Below are 20,564 nucleotides of genomic sequence, written 5' to 3'. Positions count from 1 at the left end.
CTCCAGTGAGTGAGAGGGTGGGGGTTGGCGGAGGTTAGAAATGCACAGCTACCACTGCGAGCACAATGTCTCGCGAGTCACGTTCTCGCCACGGCTGGTCTAGATAAATCAAAACCTCTAGTGAGATTACTGTTGAAAAAACACTATAGAGTTCTCGACGTTTGCAGCAGGTATTTGCATCAGCCTATTGCAGCGCATTTTATTGATGGGAGTTGCACCATAAATTTCCCAGTGCAAGGCAAGCAATAGCATACTATAGAGTGAAATTTACCAGCATGCAACACTCACCGTGATCAGAAGGAAGAGCCGTCTATCCGGAGCTGGGAGACATGTCCCTGCAGGCCGTCCATCAGAGCCAGCGCCTGTGAACGAGACACGTGTTATTTACTGACAACAGCAATTTCGGGCAATAGCAGGACTGCGGATAAATTGTAGAGCTCACCCAATATTCAGATAAATCCCTACTTTCAAACATACATTTAGTGCACTTTTATCTGACAAGGGAAGGGTTTCGGCTCGAACAGGAATTTCGTATCCAAAATTTGTATACAGCCCCATCTTCACATCTCTGTAAAGCTCCCAAAAGCATTCGTTTGTGTAATGTGTGGTTTGTGTGTTAGAGCACTGTACAAATTGAGGGGTGGGGAGAGCACTGCACAAATTAAGGGGTTGGGACACCTTACCCGTAAGCCTAGCCTAGCACAGAAGCTAGTGCGAGTGGTAAAATGTCTAAAGCCCATTTAAGAACATTTTTCTCCAACGTTCTGTCTGAAAATATTGCAGCTAATCAAAAATGTACACTGTTGTGTGAGTCATTGAATGCGCACAAGGACACAACCTTAATAAATGAATCATTCCAAGGCTAGGACATGGAATGTATGATCATTACACCTAAAAAAAAAATAAATATTTCCAGCCTCTGAATATCTATTTCCTTAGACAATACAAAATATATGCTCGGAGGATAACCGATTGCATAAGGACTCTTGCTGAGAATCCAGAACTTAACTTGGGAAATCGAGTGTTTATAATGAAAATGCACGCTGTTATTCATAACCAGTTGTCTGCTCCAGTGTACCGCCCTATGCTTCAGTATTCCTGGCAGTCAGCTGGTTACGTGAATCCTGAACAAGTCTCGGACTTCAAAAATGTAATTCAGGTGGCATTTGATTTTTCAGCACTGGAGTGTGGTTCAGAAGATTGTTCAGGTGTTGCTTCTGCGTGTTGTGCTTATTGCTCTGCTCCATGCTGTTTCATGCATTTTATAGAGAATCCTCATGTACATTTTTAAAGAAGTGTATTGACCAATACCAACCAAACGGAGACTTACACAAATGAATGCTTTTACGGACTTCATCACCATTGTGAGGTAAGCCTCTGTATAAATTTTTAACCAAAAATTCCTGTTCGAGCCGAAACCCTTCCCTTGTGAGTCGAAAGCGTATTTGGTTTCCAAGTAGCAGAGTTTCAAACGCCACTGCTTGAAGAGCGAAATTTGTACAGTAAAAATTTACAGGGTGATTTACGAGGAAAGGTAAAAAATTTAGGATACAGTATCTTTGGTCATTTTGAGTGAAAACGTTCATATGAACATAGGTCCGTTTTCGAACGATGGCGGAGCTAGATGCATTATTTGGTAAAACGTCTCGCCCCAATGTGAATCAGACGTTACCATATGCTGCTGACGTGAGAACGTGAGACAAGGTCGCCGATCGCAATGAATGGCGTAACATTGGAATCTGCATTGTGAGCGATGTAGATAAGAGAAACAGACCGGGAGGTGAGGCATTATAAATGTCTAATCGCCTGCCTTTGTCTCATGTAATGACACAGAACCCGCAGATAACACAAATAGCCTACACTATCACTTATCAATTCACAGCAGTTCAGTCAGCTACCTACAGTACAGTAGTTATACAGGTACAGTTATCGCAAGTGTTAAGTTGTGTTTTTCAAGATGCCTTATAAATTCTCGACTGCAGAATACGCCGATATTGTGTATGTTTATGGTTGGTGTGATGAAAGTTCCTTGCATGCCGTCTCTGAATATGAACGACGCTTTCCGAACAGAAGGGTACCGTATTGAAGAATACTTACTTTCTATGGGGTTGGATGAAAGACTTGGTACAGCAAAGGAACGGGGAAACGAGAGATGCACTAATCGACCGTATTTTGGATGCGGCATAAAGAACAGTTACGTGCAACTCTCCCGAGCGATGAGCGCGATTCACGCCCGAGCGCAACAGTGCGTTGAAGCAGAAGGAGGTACCTTTGAAAATGTGCGAAAACATCGACCCCGACTTCTAGAATATTAGGTATGTATGCATACGTGAATATAAACTTTAAATTTGTCCGTTATCTGTCTCTAAATGCGAGTTAGTAAAATGGAATCTTAGAAGTTATTGTGAAATCAAAAAGCCATATCTCCGTAACCGTTCGAAAACGGACCTATATTCATATGAACTTTTTGACTCAGAATGACTTAAGAATTCACATCCTAATTTTTTTACCTTTCCTCATGAATCACCCTGTATGTTCGAGTACACGGACGACAGTAAGGAAGGGGTAATCATAAGCCTTAAAAAACAGTGACAGGAGGATTCATAGGATCGCTATGATTGCGTGAATCACTTATGCTCTCGGTGGAGTGTTATTGTGATATTTAGGTTTCAGAGGATTTTTTTTTATTTGTAACATACAGAGTGTATCGAAAAAAGTGGAAAAAACTTCATAAGAAATAGAAAAAATGATTACATCAAATGCTTGGTTTCTGAGTAGGGCTTGCAGGTATGATCACATCAACTCACTACAGCTCTCCAAAATATTGTAAAAAAAATTGTAGAAAATTACAAAATTGTAAAACTGTAAAAATTATAAAATATTGTAAAAATTTAAAAAATTCGTAAAAATTGTAATTGTAATATTGTAAAATTTTGACTTGTTTCACATCTTAAAACTTCATTGCTCATGTAAGATCTATGGAATACAATAAATTTAATGAAATGAAATGAAAGTCTAGTACGTTTGTTTGCTGGAATTATTATGATACTTTCTGTACAAATTTACTTTCATGAACCGTTAAAAAAATTCGATATTCTACCAGAATACAGGCCGCAGCCTATTTCAATGGAAATGAATCTCCATTCTTTCCCTCCATGTTGAAACCTGGCTTTACGCCACAGCTGCATATGTCACATTTTCCTATTCGACTTCTAAAAATGCGACAAGCTTTCAATAGAAATGTACAAAAATACGACTTATTAAGGGGAAACTATACTGAAAACACTAACGCTTTCAAAGCTAAATTAACAAAAACTTTTATCACTGTAGCAACAGGTTAATAATAACACATGCACAGTAGTGGCAAAAAAAAACCAGACTGACTCTTGTAGCTGATTTCAGAGCCTTGTTCACTCAGAGCACGATAGACTGGTAACAAAACTTTCGTCGTTCGAATCCTGCCTGGGAAGGAAACTTTTTTTTTGTTCCTTATTCAAATTTATTCCCAATACTTTTTGATTGCAGCGATATTTTACTACTTAATTAACTTATTATTCCCAGAACATGAATTTTACCAGCAACAGACGAACAACGTGATTATTCCTAAACACAGAGTATGCTGAGGATGAAACGAACAACGTGATTATTCCTAAATTTAGAGTATGCTGAGGTTGAAACGAACAACGTGATTATTCCTAAATTTAAAGTAGGCCTATACTGAGGATGAAACGAACAACGTGAATATTCCTAAATTTAGAGTATACTGAGGATGAAACGAACAACGTGATTACTCCTAAATTTAGAGTATACCGAGGATGAAACGAACAACGTGATTATTCCTAAATTTAGAGTATACTGAGGATTAAACGAACAACGTGACTATTCCTAAATTTAGAGTATACCGAGGATGAAACGAACAACGTGATTATTCCTAAATTTAGAGTATGCTGAGGATTAAACGAACAACGTGACTATTCCTAAATTTAGAGTATACCGAGGATGAAACGAACAACGTGACTATTCCTAAATTTAGAGTATACCGAGGATGAAACGAACAACGTGATTATTCCTAAATTTAGAGTATACTGAGGATTAAACGAACAACGTGACTATTCCTAAATTTAGAGTATACCGAGGATGAAACGAACAACGTGATTATTCCTAAATTTAGAGTATACTGAGGATTAAACGAACAACGTGATTATTCCTAAATTTAGAGTATACTGAGGATTAAACGAACAACGTGACTATTCCTAAATTTAGAGTATACCGAGGATGAAACGAACAACGTGATTATTCCTAAATTTAGAGTATGCTGAGGATTAAACGAACAACGTGACTATTCCTAAATTTAGAGTATACCGAGGATGAAACGAACAACGTGATTATTCCTAAATTTAGAGTATGCTGAGGATGAAACGAACAACGTGATTATTCCTAAATTTAGAGTATGCTGAGGATTAAACGAACAACGTGACTATTCCTAAATTTAGAGTATACCGAGGATGAAACGAACAACGTGATTATTCCTAAATTTAGAGTATACCGAGGATGAAACGAACAACGTGATTATTCCTAAATTTAGAGTATACTGAGGATTAAACGAACAACGTGACTATTCCTAAATTTAGAGTATACCGAGGATGAAACGAACAACGTGATTATTCCTAAATTTAGAGTATGCTGAGGATGAAACGAACAACGTGATTATTCCTAAATTTAGAGTATGCTGAGGATTAAACGAACAACGTGACTATTCCTAAATTTAGAGTATACCGAGGATGAAACGAACAACGTGATTATTCCTAAATTTAGAGTATACCGAGGATGAAACGAACAACGTGATTATTCCTAAATTTAGAGTATACCGAGGATGAAACGAACAACGTGATTATTCCTAAATTTAGAGTATACTGAGGATTAAACGAACAACGTGACTATTCCTAAATTTAGAGTATACCGAGGATGAAACGAACAACGTGATTATTCCTAAATTTAGAGTATGCTGAGGATGAAACGAACAACGTGATTATTCCTAAATTTAGAGTATGCTGAGGATGAAACGAACAACATGATTAGTCCTAAACACAGAGTATGCTAAGAATGAAACGAACAACGTGATTATTCCTAAATTTAGAGTATACTGAGAATAAAACGAACAGCGTGATTATTCCTAAATGTAGAGTATTCTGAGGATGAAACTAACAACGTGATTATTCCTAAATTTAGAGTATACTGAGGATGAAACGAACAACGTGATTATTCCTAAATTTAGAGTGTGCTGAGAATGAAACCAACAACGTGATTATTCCTAAATTTAGAGTATGCTGAGGATGAAACGAACAACGTGATTATTCCTAAATTCAGAGTATGCTGAGGATGAAACGAACAACGTGATTATTCCTAAATTTATAGTATACTGAGGATGAAACGAACAACGTGATTATTCCTAAATTTAGAGTATACTGAGGATGAAACGAACAACGTGATTATTCCTAAATTCAGAGTATGCTGAGGATGAAACGAACAACGTGATTATTCCTAAATTTAGAGTATGCTGAGGATGAAACGAACAACGTGATTATTCCTAAATTTAGAGTATACTGAGGATGAAACGAACAACGTGATTATTCCTAAATTCAGAGTATACTGAGGATGAAACCAACAACGTGATTATTCCTAAATTTAGAGTATGCTGAGGATGAAACGAACAACGTGATTATTCCTAAATTCAGAGTATGCTGAGGATGAAACGAACAACGTGATTATTCCTAAATTTAGAGTATACTGAGGATGAAACGAACAACGTGATTATTCCTAAATTTAGAGTATACTGAGGATGAAACGAACAACGTGATTATTCCTAAATTTAGAGTATACTGAGGATGAAACGAACAACGTGATTATTCCTAAATTTAGAGTATACTGAGGATGAAACGAACAACGTGATTATTCCTAAATTCAGAGTATGCTGAGGATGAAACGAACAACGTGATTATTCCTAAATTTAGAGTATGCTGAGGATGAAACGAACAACGTGATTATTCCTAAATTTAGAGTATGCTGAGGATGAAACGAACAACGTGATTATTCCTAAATTCAGAGTATGCTGAGGATGAAACGAACAACGTGATTATTCCTAAATTTAGAGTATACTGAGGATGAAACGAACAACGTGATTATTCCTAAATTTAGAGTATACTGAGGATGAAACGAACAACGTGATTATTCCTAAATTTAGAGTATACTGAGGATGAAACGAACAACGTGATTATTCCTAAATTCAGAGTATACTGAGGATGAAACCAACAACGTGATTATTCCTAAATTTAGAGTATGCTGAGGATGAAACGAACAACGTGATTATTCCTAAATTCAGAGTATGCTGAGGATGAAACGAACAACGTGATTATTCCTAAATTTAGAGTATACTGAGGATGAAACGAACAACGTGATTATTCCTAAATTTAGAGTATACTGAGGATGAAACGAACAACGTGATTATTCCTAAATTTAGAGTATACTGAGGATGAAACGAACAACGTGATTATTCCTAAATTCAGAGTATGCTGAGGATGAAACGAACAACGTGATTATTCCTAAATTTAGAGTGTGCTGAGAATGAAACCAACAACGTGATTATTCCTAAATTTAGAGTATGCTGAGAATGAAACGAACAACGTGATTATTCCTCAATCCTTGAACTGCAACTGACGTCATTCTCATTGGTGTTGCGTCATCCACTTCACAGTTCTGCCAACCTGTGCATTATTTATGAAATGATCCTCATAATTTGCTATTTTTTGCGTAAGTTATTTTTATTTGCATTGAAGTTTTTTGAGAATTGAATCCTAAGCTGTTTTTTAAGCAAATTACAAATATATAAACAGCTCCATTATGGTTTTCAATAAATGTGTTTCTCTCTTTATCTTTCTTTAAAATGATTTAGGATGTTGCACAAGCTTTTCACTCTTTGCACAGCAATTATTTTTCAATTGTCCATTTCTGTGAAAATTATTTATTTTCTACCTTAAACACTGATTGAAACCGTAATGAAAAAGGACAATTTTTAAAACTCGTATTTTACTGTAAGGTAAAGAGTGTGTATACAATTTCCTGCATTCATATCGTGACACTAATATATAACGTAAAGCTTCAAGCTATCCAATTTCAGATAAAATTGTCCAATTTGTACACTTCCCACATCACTAAATATCCGGTTCATTTCACTCCCCATAATTTCATCACTCCTACAAAAGCAGGTGAAAGGGGAAAAAACCACGAAGCTCCTTCTATTGTGCAATTTACTCTGGCTTTTGTTTATCTCCATTACATCTAAACATCCCCCCTCGCCATTATTCCGTTCTACAAAACGTAATTTTCTCTAATAACATTAAACGATTACTCTCCTCTGGAGTGTTCGCAACACAAATTCAATCTCTTCAAATATTCCTCATTTCCAAGTTTATTTCTTCCAGGAATTCCCTGCGCCACAGGCCGCACGTTATGCAGGAACTTCGTCTACTGTGTGGCTGGGCTGTGTAGCCTGCAGTCACCCTATTAATTAATTACTGTTAATCATGGAAGTGACGGTGTTTGAAGGGAAGGAGCCTGTGGGATCTCTGAGGTCATAACCACCAACAGTATTACTGTATCATCCACCAGAACAACCACAATTACCCATTAGAAACATTACAAATTAGCAGTCTTATAGTCACTATAATAATTATTATGTCATAATTAGAGCTCAGATTTCCGTGCAAATGCATGTCTTTTCAAACAGGGCCTTCATTTCAAAACTTCCCAGTCTACATAACTAATTATTTAAATTGAATTCAATTTAAATAAAAAAAAACACCTCAATTTAGATATTTATTGAGGGGAAGTCTGAAACCAAGCTTAATTGCATTTGAGATTTCACCCTCACCTCTAGTCACCCCCTTGGAAATTTCAAGTGGCACCCATATATTTTTATACTTAAAATGAAAGAGCATTCAATTGTTTGTGGTCGACCATGCCGAAATATAGTAATTATACAGCTGGTAGTAGCCCTTTAATGCACCTCATTAAAGTACACCTATTCATTACAGTTCAGTTGTTCAGCCAATGAGAAATCACCATTGTAGCATTATAAAAGCGCAAGTATCAATTATTTTCGGATGTGCAATCGAAAGACAACTAGCGAAACGTCACGGAGGCTGGAAATCCAATACTGTCGCAGAAGATTATGTTCTGTTACTACAATAATTAGCGTTAATTGTAAATAATATTCAAATAAATTCAATTTGTCATCTCGTTTTTCAATTTTAAATCAATTTCAAGGTTATATCAAGATTAATCTTTATTTTACTCTCTAGATTATATCAAGGTCAATGATATTGGTTTCTCGGAAAAAATCAATACTTTCGCGTCTGCGCACATCTCACAATTTAGAAGGTCAGTTCCGCTCCTCACTTACATAACCATAACTTGAATACTTATGAATAATTTCAAGTTAGAAATATAGTCGAGCATAAAAAGTCGTATGAAACTTGCCTATAATGGTAATTAAGACGCTCGTATGAAAATTATGAAACTCGCTTGCGCTCGTTTCATAAACAAACATACTTGCTTCTTAATTATTACCATTATAGGCTCGTTGCATAATGTACTATTATAAACCAAACGATAGAAAGTATTTTTTTTTGTCCTCTGTGCACAAACAACTCATAATTGAAAAAAATTAGAGCTACCTGGTTTTTCCCTCAAACCCCTCAATTAGTAATTTAGACTGGGAAGTTTTGAAATGAAAGCCCTGTATAAGCTTGTTACACTTCTTAAACTTCGCAAATATTCGTTTTAAGATTTATCCATTCCAAATAACCGTACTTTTTGCTTGCATGTTTGCATGTTTTGGCCTGTCTGGCAATAAAGTCATGTATAATGCATATTTTGAAGATTTTAGATTTAATATCACATATTTAGACTTTTATATTGTATATTATGTACTTCTTTTCTGACTTCATTGCATATAATTTATTACGTTAACTTACATAATAGTGCCTTTTATCAATGTTGCTTCGTAGAATTCGATATATCCACGTTATTTGTCCATTGATAAATAAACAAAACAAAGCTACCAGTAATATTATTTCGTGTTATCGTACCTGACAACTAACCTTTGGACTTTCCGCTAAATACTAAATCCTGCCTTTCTTATACCGGAATATCCAACAAACAAATGCTAGGGAAGTGATAAAATTGTAGCGATAAACAGCCATGATTGGTTGAAACACGCCCTTTCGTACCGTGTTATTGGTCAAAATTAGTACGACGTAGTAAAAGTATAATAATAATAATAATCCGTGGTGTTACAGCCCGTGAAAGGCCTAGACCGAAAAGCCGGCTGCTGGCTTTACGCCCACATGCCGAAGCAGAGGTGGACGATCATCAAACCAGAATGGAGGTATCGTGTGGTTAGCACGATGATCCCCCCAGCCTTTATAGCTGGCATTCGCAACCGGATTTCCCTACCTATCTTAGCTCCCCAAGTGCATCACGATGCTGGGTGGGCACCGGTCACATACACTGGCCGAAATTTCATGAGAAAATTTCTTCCCCCACGAGGACTCGAACCAGCGCGCATTCCGTAACGCGAGTCTTAAGCAGGATGCCTTAGACCACTACGCCACGGCGCGGGACAGTAAAAGTGTAATAGTCATCATAATATTTAATTATTTTATTGTATTCCACAGATCTTTAATCAGTATTGTAGCGTTAACATTTGGAGAAACTAAAAAGTTATACAAAAACATACAATACGAGAACACAGCACGCAGTTAAATTCAATTTGAAAGCATAAACATTACATCATTTAAGTAGAAGGAAGGTCTATGAGTTTAAAGAAATATTATTAATTCTGTTCTGAACCTCTTTTATTGGTCCTTCAAAGCTTTAAGATTAGTTTTATAACAGCTGAGAACAAAAGATGGCAGATTATCTAATTTGTGTCTTGTATTAAAATAATTATGAACCTTTGAATAGTACTGAATGCACTGATTTCTAACAGAAAACAACATCAGAGAAAGAATATGCTCACAAATTAAGGTCAAGGATTCCTATAGAAAATATTTGTACGTGAAATTCTTTTATGCACACTTCATTTCTTAGGAGTTTCTTTTATGAATCAACCTATGTTTAAGGGGAGGCAGAGGTGAATATTTCAAAATCCACAAAATTTATCCGATTTGTTTGAAATTGATCATGGATACTAAGTATGTTATTAGTAATGGACATACCAAGTTTCAACTTTCTAAGTACAATAGTTCTGTAAATATTAATAATTTTATAAAACTTTATATCGTTTGATATAAAATGCTCAATGCACCATATTGTAAGAAATTTTCAATATTTCCTTTTATTTATACGTTCAGAGAAGGTATATAAATAATGATAAGTATTAGTTTATTATGGGAATAATATAGTAATACAGTTATCTTGGTTTTAATTTCATACTTTTATGAGCACAAAATCAAAAACTAACATCGGAATATCAAAATAAAGATAATAAAAATGGAAAAAACCAAATTTTCATTTTTTCTTCAGTTTTGCTCGAAAATTTCACCTCTGCCTCCACTTAACTTCAAATAAGTTGTCCCAGAATATGAATCCACATACTTTCAATGTAGATTAAAGTGAGATTTTTAAGAGCTCTGCAATTAGTCGCTATTATTCTGTCCTTTCATTATATTATAATTAAAGGAACTCCTCAGTCAAAAATAGAGACTCCCAGCTGAACTTTTTCCTTCAAAGTAATCAGCTAAGTATCTCTTCTCTTCTTTTTTTTTCTACGTGTACATTTTAAACCTCAGAGGACTCCTCCGACATGTCCGGAGCATTCAATTATATGATCTGAAGCGTTTCTTGTGCCTCAAAGGGAAGCCACTCCAAAATCGATACGGTAGCCACGCATGCATTCCTAATTTCGTTACATACACGTCTAAACACAAAGGTAATTGCACTAATTCAATTCAAGTTTTCACCGTGAGAATCATTACCAGTCCTGCTTGCCTTTTGTTTACGAATACACAACACAATTTGCTCAGAATACAGGATTTTCACCCCAGTTGACATGTATCCAACATTTCATTACCAGCCCTGCGGTACAATAGCAAACCTACGAAGGGAGTTCTTCCTCTTAGGATCTTTCATGATGTAGTAACACCAAATGAAGGACCTGAAATAATGGGTTAATTATTAAATTGTATTTTTCGATCTCAACACAGGCACATAGTATCGTTTGCACAGCCTTGATGTGTTGAATACAGAAAATACAGTTGATCCGTTAGGTATGGATAATAGTACATTATGCAACGAGCCTATAATGATAGTAATTAAGACGCGAGTATGTTTGCTTATGAAACGAGCGCAAGCGAATTTCATAATTTTCATACGAGCATCTTAATTACCATTATAGGCAAGTTTCGTACGACTTTTTATGCTCGACAGTATTTCTACCTTGAAATTATTCAGAAGTATTCATTTTATTCGCATCTCACTGAAGAGCAGAAGTGGCCTTGTGCAAGCTCGTAAATTGTGAGATGTGCGCAGACGCGCAAGTATTGATTTTTTCCGAGGAACAATAATGTCATTGACATTGATATAATTTAGAGAATAACATGAACAAATTTTGATGTAACCTGGAAATTGATTTAGAATTGAAAAACGAGATGACAAATTGAATATATTTACAATTAACTCTAATTATTATAGTAACAGAACATAACCTTCTGCGACAGTATTGGATTTCCAGCCGCCGTGACGTTTCCCTCGTTGTCTTTCGATTACATACCGAGAATAATCGAAAACCTGAACTTTAATGAATAGGTGTACTTCAATGACATGCATTAAAGGACTGCTACCAGGTGTATAATTACTACATTTCGGCAAGGTCGAGCATAAAATTAAAAAAAAACGTAAAACATTTACTACTGAACTCTATTTGTTGAAACTTTGTGCATACAACACTGAAGTCCACACCTGTGGAGTAACGGTCAGTGCGTCTGGCCACGAAACTAGATGGCCCGGGTTCGAATCCCGGTCGGGGAAAGTTACCTGGTTGAGGTGTTTTTCCGGGGTTTTCCCTCAACCCAATACGAACAAATGCTGGGTAACTTTCGATGCTGGACCTCGGATTCATTTCACCGGCATTATCACCTTCATTTCATTCAGACGCTAAATAACCTAGATGTTGATACAGCGTCGTAAAATAACCCAATAAAATAAAAAAAAATACAACACTGAGAGATGTTAGATTCCTCAGAGCTCAACATGACCCCCATTGCGCAGCCTGCACAACTCATAACGGTGATGCAATTCAGCCCATGTCCGTTGTAACATAAGAGGGGTGATTTGTTGAAAAGCTTGAGTAATTTTTACTCTCAGATCATCAATGTTTCTGCGTTTCTGTGAATAAACAAAGTCTTTAACAAAACCCCACACGAAAAAGTCAGAAGGGGTTAGATCTGGGGAGTTTGGGGACCAAGCCAAGAGATAGCTGCTTCTGATACTGGGTTTCGCTTGTGACCTCCTGCACGTTTTTTTAACACAAGCTTTTTACAATTATTGTTCGATACCACAACATTATGGAATCTATTTAGTCACATTACACACCACTCTTTTAACACTGTCAAATTTAGCATACCAAAGAACATGTTGATTTGTAGTAGCCATTTTAATCATGTACGATTTTAATTTGTCACCGAGTGACACTTCTATTATCCATTAATAGTTATTTACCATAATAGAGTAGTAGCTTAAATTGATCATTATTTGTGTCACAATTTCTCACGAACACAAAAAAGTACTTTTAGTCACGAGTAATATACAACGTTTTATATTTTCCTAGTAATTATTCTTCAGCTTACATATACAGGCTGGAAGTGAAATAGCTCATGTTGTATGTAACAAAAAGCTATAATATATTCGTGGAAACTTCATAATTTTTTTTCTGAATTTTTTTTTCCAATGTTTAACAATCTTTTTCTTCTGTAACTATTGCGAGTAGGATCGTGATTTTTGTCCATATCGATAGAAAATCTAATAAAGAATAATTTATCACTCTGGCGTATTTCAATAACGTACACGGTTTTCGTGTAAATTTAAGCACAAAACTTAATATAGGTTTCCTGTTCATTTACGTGTACCCTATTAACCCTTTTAATCTGCAAAGTTATTTCACTTCCACCCTGTATTTAATATTAGTTAGACAGGATGAATTATTTAAGCCCTAAAATTTAAAAAAAATTCCTTTTTTTTTTTCTTTCCCCCCCCCCTAAGTTACCGGTCGGATGTACCTAAATGAAATGTTTGTTTCTAAGCAACAAATTATTTCACAGAATGAAATTTAATAATGGTTTGTATCTAAGTAACATTACATGTTACATGTTGCTAAGAGTTTGATAAACATTACACTATGCCACTAGATTCTAGAATAAGATAGTTTCTTTTATTTGCTGCTTATTTACAATTTATTCCTTTAAAAACATTAAGTAAATATGACGAAATATATGTAACATGAAACGAAGAGCTAAATCATAACTCTTCTACTACCGGAAGCGAAATATTAAGTCTAAGATATGATGGCGATGAAGTCCATGTGTTGAGTCATTCTCATCCTATACTTTTGATGACTAAGGGTTTTGATGATTGTTTAGTCAATGTTTGTAACGGTTACTGTTAGTGGAGATTTCTTCTTTGATGTTGGGAATTTGTAAGTCTCGATGCAACTTGAAGTTAGATATAAACCATATTGAGCTGGCTATATTGCGAATGCATTTTGATTCATAACCTCTAACAAGAGAACTGTTAGTGACCTCATATCGAAACCTACCTTGAAATTTCAATGATACAATGTACACCTTATAGAAAACCCATACACCAAAAATTAGCTTCGGATTCAAATTACAAGTTCCCGATATCGAGATAGCAATCCCTATTAAAACACTAGGAAAAAGTGTTAATTTATTTGCATTAAACCATTTATTCTATTTATTAGAAGTTTTATGAAGCGATTGTATTCATTACTTGAGATAATTACGCTTGTACCATCTGCAAACAAGATTATCTGGGATAAGTTAGTCACTCAAACTGGAAACAATAATGAACCTAAAATTGATCCGTGTGGAACTCCATATTTAATATTTCTACATTCTTAGCGAGTAGCTTTGTGACTAGTTGCCATATTATTTTTAAATTTAGTAAGATGTAAATCAGCCTAAGGTCTCTTCTTAAATACCATATTATCATTTGAAAGCTTAAGTAAATGTATAGGCTATTTTCTTTTCCTTTATTGGAAAAAAATGAAGTTGTGTGGGTTCTCAGTTTATGAAGATGATATTTCTTTCCCCATTATGTATTGAAATTGCTTATGTTCAACCTATACAGAACCCAAGTACGGTATCCAAGTGTCTCAATATCGTCATATGAGTGGAATATAAAGGTTGAATTATTGATGCTTTCCCTGAAAACGAGGTTAAAGACGTGTCGACGTATAGCATTGGGCTCGAACTCGCTTCCCCCTGAGGAGAGAATGCTACAACACCATGCACTCCGACATCCTGGCGCTATGGTAATACAGTCTGTCAATACTGAGAGCTAACGGGTGTTTCGAAACTATCTTCCTTACTTGTACTGCGGGCAATAGTTCCAGTAACAACGAAGCTAGAAATCTTAATAACTTCAAGAATGATTTGAACCTCAGTACTTATTAACTCTTGATATAATAACGTTTCTCTTTCGTTATACGAATCATAAAAATATATTGTGATAATAAGTTTTATTTCAAGATTTTGATAGACTAACTACTGCTTACTATTACACAAAGTAACAGTTTCCTCGCAATGTACCTGCCTATACAGGTGAAGTATTATACAGTGTTTTTTCTTATAGAAGAAACAAATATATATATATATATGATGAACCATAAGTAAGGTCATTTCAGGCGGTTATTATTTGAGACATTTCGAACAAAAAAGTTCAATACAACTTTGCTCGTTTTTGCTTCCTTTTAGAAAGGATTTTCTATTTTAAGAGAGGAAGTTGAATTAGTGCTTAGGGAAATGAAGAATGGGAATAGTATTATGCGTTACAAGAGCGGTATGTTGAAGTTTTCATGCTCGAGGAAAAGTTTGAAAAAGAGAAACGTATTTTAGCTTTTTTAATTTCCGAAAATTTAAAGAAAACATACCGCTCGTGTATCGTACATTATTTTGTGCGAAGATCGTTTATTACATACCTGAAAGAGGAATTTCTAATTAGTTGCAATGAAATCTCCATCTTGGTTTCTGTTCAATGACGGCAAATTTGCAAAACAAAAATATCTTCAACATTGTTGCTTTAAAATGTTTTCTGTGTTTACTATACTCCAGCGGGCCGTGATATACGTCTGTCTTTCCCCCCCCCCCCAGTCTATGATGAATCTGGAATCTTGTTGATTTTTTCACGGCTTCCTTAATGTTACTTGCATCACGAATGCAGTAACTGTAGAGGCGTTGTAGAGTTTACTTAATTTTTGCAAATATTTAAAAACAATAATTAACAGTGCAATTTAGGTGAAATTGCAGTGGTAAGTTTCCAATTTATAATTATTACTATATTGAACGTCTCTAAAAATAATATGTTAAAAGCCTAAAGCAGTAAAATCAATATGTCACTTAAGCGGTAAGAAGAGGGAAATTGTTATGTGTGTTAGGTTGGGAATACTGAATGTGGAATTTTAGACTTTCCGCGGATTGGTTTTATGCGGAAACCAAGCAAATACGCACGATCTCGCACAAAAGATTTTCACAACTTCTGTTTGAACAGCTGTGGTGTCATCTGCCATATTTAACTATCTGTCGAATGAATTAACTGCATAAAATTCTACACTTAAAGTTAACAAACACTTAACAATCTGTTAAGTCAAACTAGTGTTGAAGACAAGAAAAAACTATATTTAACAAACAGTTTAGAGTTTAACATTCGTTAAATGTTCTAACAATACTTGGAGAAACCGGCCACGAATTTTTTTACACTAATCCTACGGCTACCGACGAACTTAAATATGCAATTTCGCAACAAATTGAAGATATACCATCAGATATATTAGTAAATGCTGTTTGTGCGAGATCGTGCGTATTTGCTTGGTTTCCGCACAAAACCAATCCGCGGAAAGTCTAAAATTCCACATTCAGTATTCCTAAAATAACACACATAACAATTTCCCTCTTCTTACCGCTTAAGTGACATATTGATTTTACTGCTTTAGGCTTTTAACATATTATTTTTAGAGACGTTCAATATAGTAATAATTATAAATTGGAAATTTACCACTTCAATTTCACCTAAATTGCACTGTTAATTATTGTTTTTAAATATTTGCAAAATTAAGTAAACTCTACAACTCCACTAAAGTTACTGATGGTGGTGCTCCAGTGACTCTGAATAACTGTACAAATGTAACAATTAATTTCAATGTGCAGAATTAGATGTCAAAGATATTTTCCATTCCTAAACATCTCCCTGACCGGCAAAATTAAACTTGCCAATGTTATTACTGCAATATGTTATATAAATAATATTGTAAAAAATATTAAAATGAAAAACAAATCATTACATAACCTTACCGTTTGTTTTAAGTTCGCATTTATAGACTGGGGGAAAAAAAAGACAGACGTATATCACGGCTTGCTGGAGTATAGTAAACACAGAAAACATTTTATAGCAACAATGTTGAAGAAAGATATTTTGGTGTTCCGAAGTTGGCGTCATTAAACAGGTACCAACATGGAGATTTCATTGCAACTAATTAGAAATTCGTCTTTCAGGTATGTAATAAACGATCTTCGCACAAAATAATGTACGATACACGAACGGTATGTTTTCTTTCAATTCTCGGAAATTAAATTGTTATGTGTGTTAGGTTGGGAATACAGAATGTGCAATTTTAGACTTTCCGCGGATTGGTTTTGTGCGGAAACCAAGCAAATACGCACGATCTCGCACAAAGTAACAGGAGTTGCTGTAATCCTCATTGAGTTAGTACAATTCTTGGGTGCAGACAAGAAGGAAATTATATCATTATGCAACGAAATATATGAGAAAGGCGACTAGCCTGAATGTTTTACGGAGACAGTGTTGATTCCAATACCGATGAAAAATAATGCCAAGAAATGTAAGCAGTGCAGTTCACGATATCGCACTGGGCGAAGATTCTCCTGCGAATACTGAATCGACGTTTATATTCTAAAAGAAAAAAAAACAGTTGGAAGAAGAACAATTTGGCTTCAGGAAGGAAAAAGGTGCGAGAGATGCAGTTAGACTGCTACGAACAATCGGCGAAAGGTAACTAGAGAAGAATAAAGAAGTGTATGTAGTATTTGTGAACTTAGAAAAGGCTTTTGACAGAGTACATTGGAATAAACTGATGGGGATCCTAAAGAAGATTGGTGTGGATTGAAAAGAGAGAAGACTGTTCAGTAATCTTTATATGAAACGACTGAAAGTCAGGATAGGAGAAGAAATTTCAGAAAGAATTGAAATAGGGAGAGGAGTACGTCAAGGATGTCCTTTATCACCTACCCTGTTCAACATCTACTTGGAGGATTTAGTAAAGAGCTGGTTTCAGAAAATGGGAGGAGTGATAGTAGAAGGAAGAATAATAAAGTACACAAAATTTGCTGATGATATAGCAGAAGAGGAGACGATACTAAAGGATATGCTAATGGAACTAAATGTCAGCTGTGAGCAGTATGGAATGAAGATAAATGCCAACAAGACGAAGACCATGGTTGTCGGAAGAAAAATAAAGAAGGTAAACTTGCGAATTCTAAATGAGGCAGTAGAGCAAGTGGACAGCTTCAAATACTTGGGGTGTACTATAAGCAGTAACATGAGCTGCTGCCAGGAAGTCAAAAGGAGGATAACAGTGGTCAAGGAAGCTTCCAATAGAAAAAGGAGAGCTTCTGCGGATCTCTGGAGAAAGAACTAAGGAAGAGACTAGTGAAGTGCTTTGTATGGAATGAGGCATTGTGACGAAGTGAAGAGAAGCGAATAGAAACATTTTAAATGTGGGTATGGAAAAGGATGGAGCGTGTGAAGTGGACAGACAGAATAAGAAATTAAGCTGTGTTGGAAAGAGTGGGTGAAGAAAGAATGATGCTGAAACTGTTCAGGAAGCGGAAAAGGAACTGGTTGGGTCACTGGCTGAGAAGAAACTGCCTAGTGAAGGATGCACTGGAAGGAATAGTGAACGGGAGAAGAGTTCGGGGCAATAGAAGATATCAGATGATAGACGCCATTAAGATATATGGTTCATATAATAAGACAAAGAGGAAGGCAGAAAATAGGAAAGACTGGAGAATGCTGGGTTTGCAGTGAAAGACCCTCCTTGGTCAGAACACTATGAATGAATCAATGATATTATAAAGGTGAGGAAAAAGCTGACATTGCATTATATTATGTATCTAGACTCAACTTTTGAGTGATAGTTTTGTAAAACCTTTGTAATAAATACTGAAATGTGGGTATGGAGAAGGGTGGAGCGTATGAAGTGAATAGAAAGGATAAGAAACGAAGCTATGTTGGAAAGAGTGGATGAAAAAAGAATGATGCTGAAACTAATCAGAAAGAGGAAAAGGAATTGGCTGTGTCACTGGTTGAAAAGAAACTGCCTTCTGAAGAATGCACTGGAAGGAATTGTGAACGGGAGAAGAGTTCGGGGCAGTAGAAGATATCAGATGATAGACGACATTAAGATATATGGAGCAGAAGTGGTGTAAGTCAAAATTGGGTAATGATGTTTAAAGTAAAAATTCTGTAAAATACAGCACAATGTACCACTTAATATGTCCTTCGTGCTATCCACTGATTACTAAGGGCCGTATTCATAGACATTTTTAGCGCGGGCTTCCGGTGGATCATGAGTGTTTTTCGTATTCATAAACCAGTGTTAGCGATAGGATATGATTTGAATTCTGTTCTAGTAACCAGTGGATAGCCGGGGCTAGCTTAGTACGCTCGTAGCGCGTGCTGCGAAATGTCTATGAATAGCACCCTAATAGTTTAAATAAATTGATTATTAATTACTACTTTGCTTTGTATTTTACAGAATGTTTACTTTAACCCTCATTACCCATTTTTGACTAACATCACTTCTGCTCTCAACGGCTCATATGATAAGACAAAGAGGAAGGCAGAAAATAGGAAAGACTGGATAATGCTGGGTTTGCAGTGAAAGATCTGCCTTGGTCAGAAAGAACACTATGAATGAATCAATGAAATTATAAAGGTGAGGAAAATGCTGTTATTTCATTACATTATGTATCTAGACTCAACTTTTAAGTGATAGTTTTGTAAAACCTTTGTAATAAATACTGTAAGAGATATTCAATGAAATGTGTGTCTCGAATTTTTTTTTTTTTGTAGATATTAAGTTTGAAAAAACTGCCTTCAATTTCGGAATGATACCTTTGAAATATTTTCACGTGGAAAACAGCATCTATTACGTAACACGATTAATTCCAGGAAGAAGGGACTGAAGGGAAGTCAAATCGGCAGTGGAAAATTTTAAAGTAATGTCGAGGTACTGTAATTAATGGGAAAGATTCGCGGCAGACTTGCCAAGGAGTTATTTGATGCTCGTCGATGCCTCAGTCGCTGCATATTTGCATAGACGCAAAGAGGAGCCAGACTCTCTGGATGACGCCGCTCCGCTGCTGTGACGCAATGTAATATAGGGACGAATCGGGTCGTGACAACCACGTCTTATTCAGCGTTGAAGAGAATGCTTAGAGCTGTCACACCCACTGCGTCGCCCCGGGAAATCAAATCAGAGTTCCAGAGTTTGTGAAAAGATTGATTTAACAACCTTCTTTTCGTTGAACATCAGTTACTCAGTCAGGGGACTGAACACCAGTCTATCGAGCAATCGGTCAGGTTAGTTTAGGTCAGCTCAGTCAACTAGCTAGTCAATACCACATCAGCCTCCTGAGTTGAATACAGTATTTGGCACGGGCGATATATCGCAGGTAAATTTTGCATGGTGCCCTCATATCCAGATAGGTTTCATTTGTACGTAGCATTTATACAAGGACATCATTTTATTTTTACTTGCATTTTTATTGTACCTGCATTTCTGAATGTACTTCACTCCCACCCCTTCACTAATGTCCTTGCTCCCGTCAGACACACAAACTTACGGCCGCTGTTGCATTCGAAGTCTTCAAATAGTGAAGTAAACACTGCAGTGTATAGTGTGTTTCATAAATAAGGTTGCGTTTTCTATAGAAGAAAGAACCTATATTAATAATATCGTACTAAAAATTATATTCAAGAAACGATAAATTCAATTTCAGAGAATATGCTTCAAAATGTTTTTAATAATATACGTACTGAATTGAAGCCTGCATTGTAATGAACGGCAACCATTTTCAGCAACTTGTTTAAAAATTCAGATTAGCTTTTTTTGAATTGAGGTGGCTAGAAGCAAAGGAATGCTAGTGACATTTGTAATAACATGAGTTAAGTGCATCCAGTGTAAGCTAAAG

Source organism: Periplaneta americana, chromosome 6 (assembly GCF_040183065.1).
Source record: "Periplaneta americana isolate PAMFEO1 chromosome 6, P.americana_PAMFEO1_priV1, whole genome shotgun sequence".
Taxonomy (NCBI): domain Eukaryota; kingdom Metazoa; phylum Arthropoda; class Insecta; order Blattodea; family Blattidae; genus Periplaneta; species Periplaneta americana.
The sequence above is the reverse complement of the archived record's forward strand: the minus strand, read 5'-3'. Positions refer to the sequence as shown.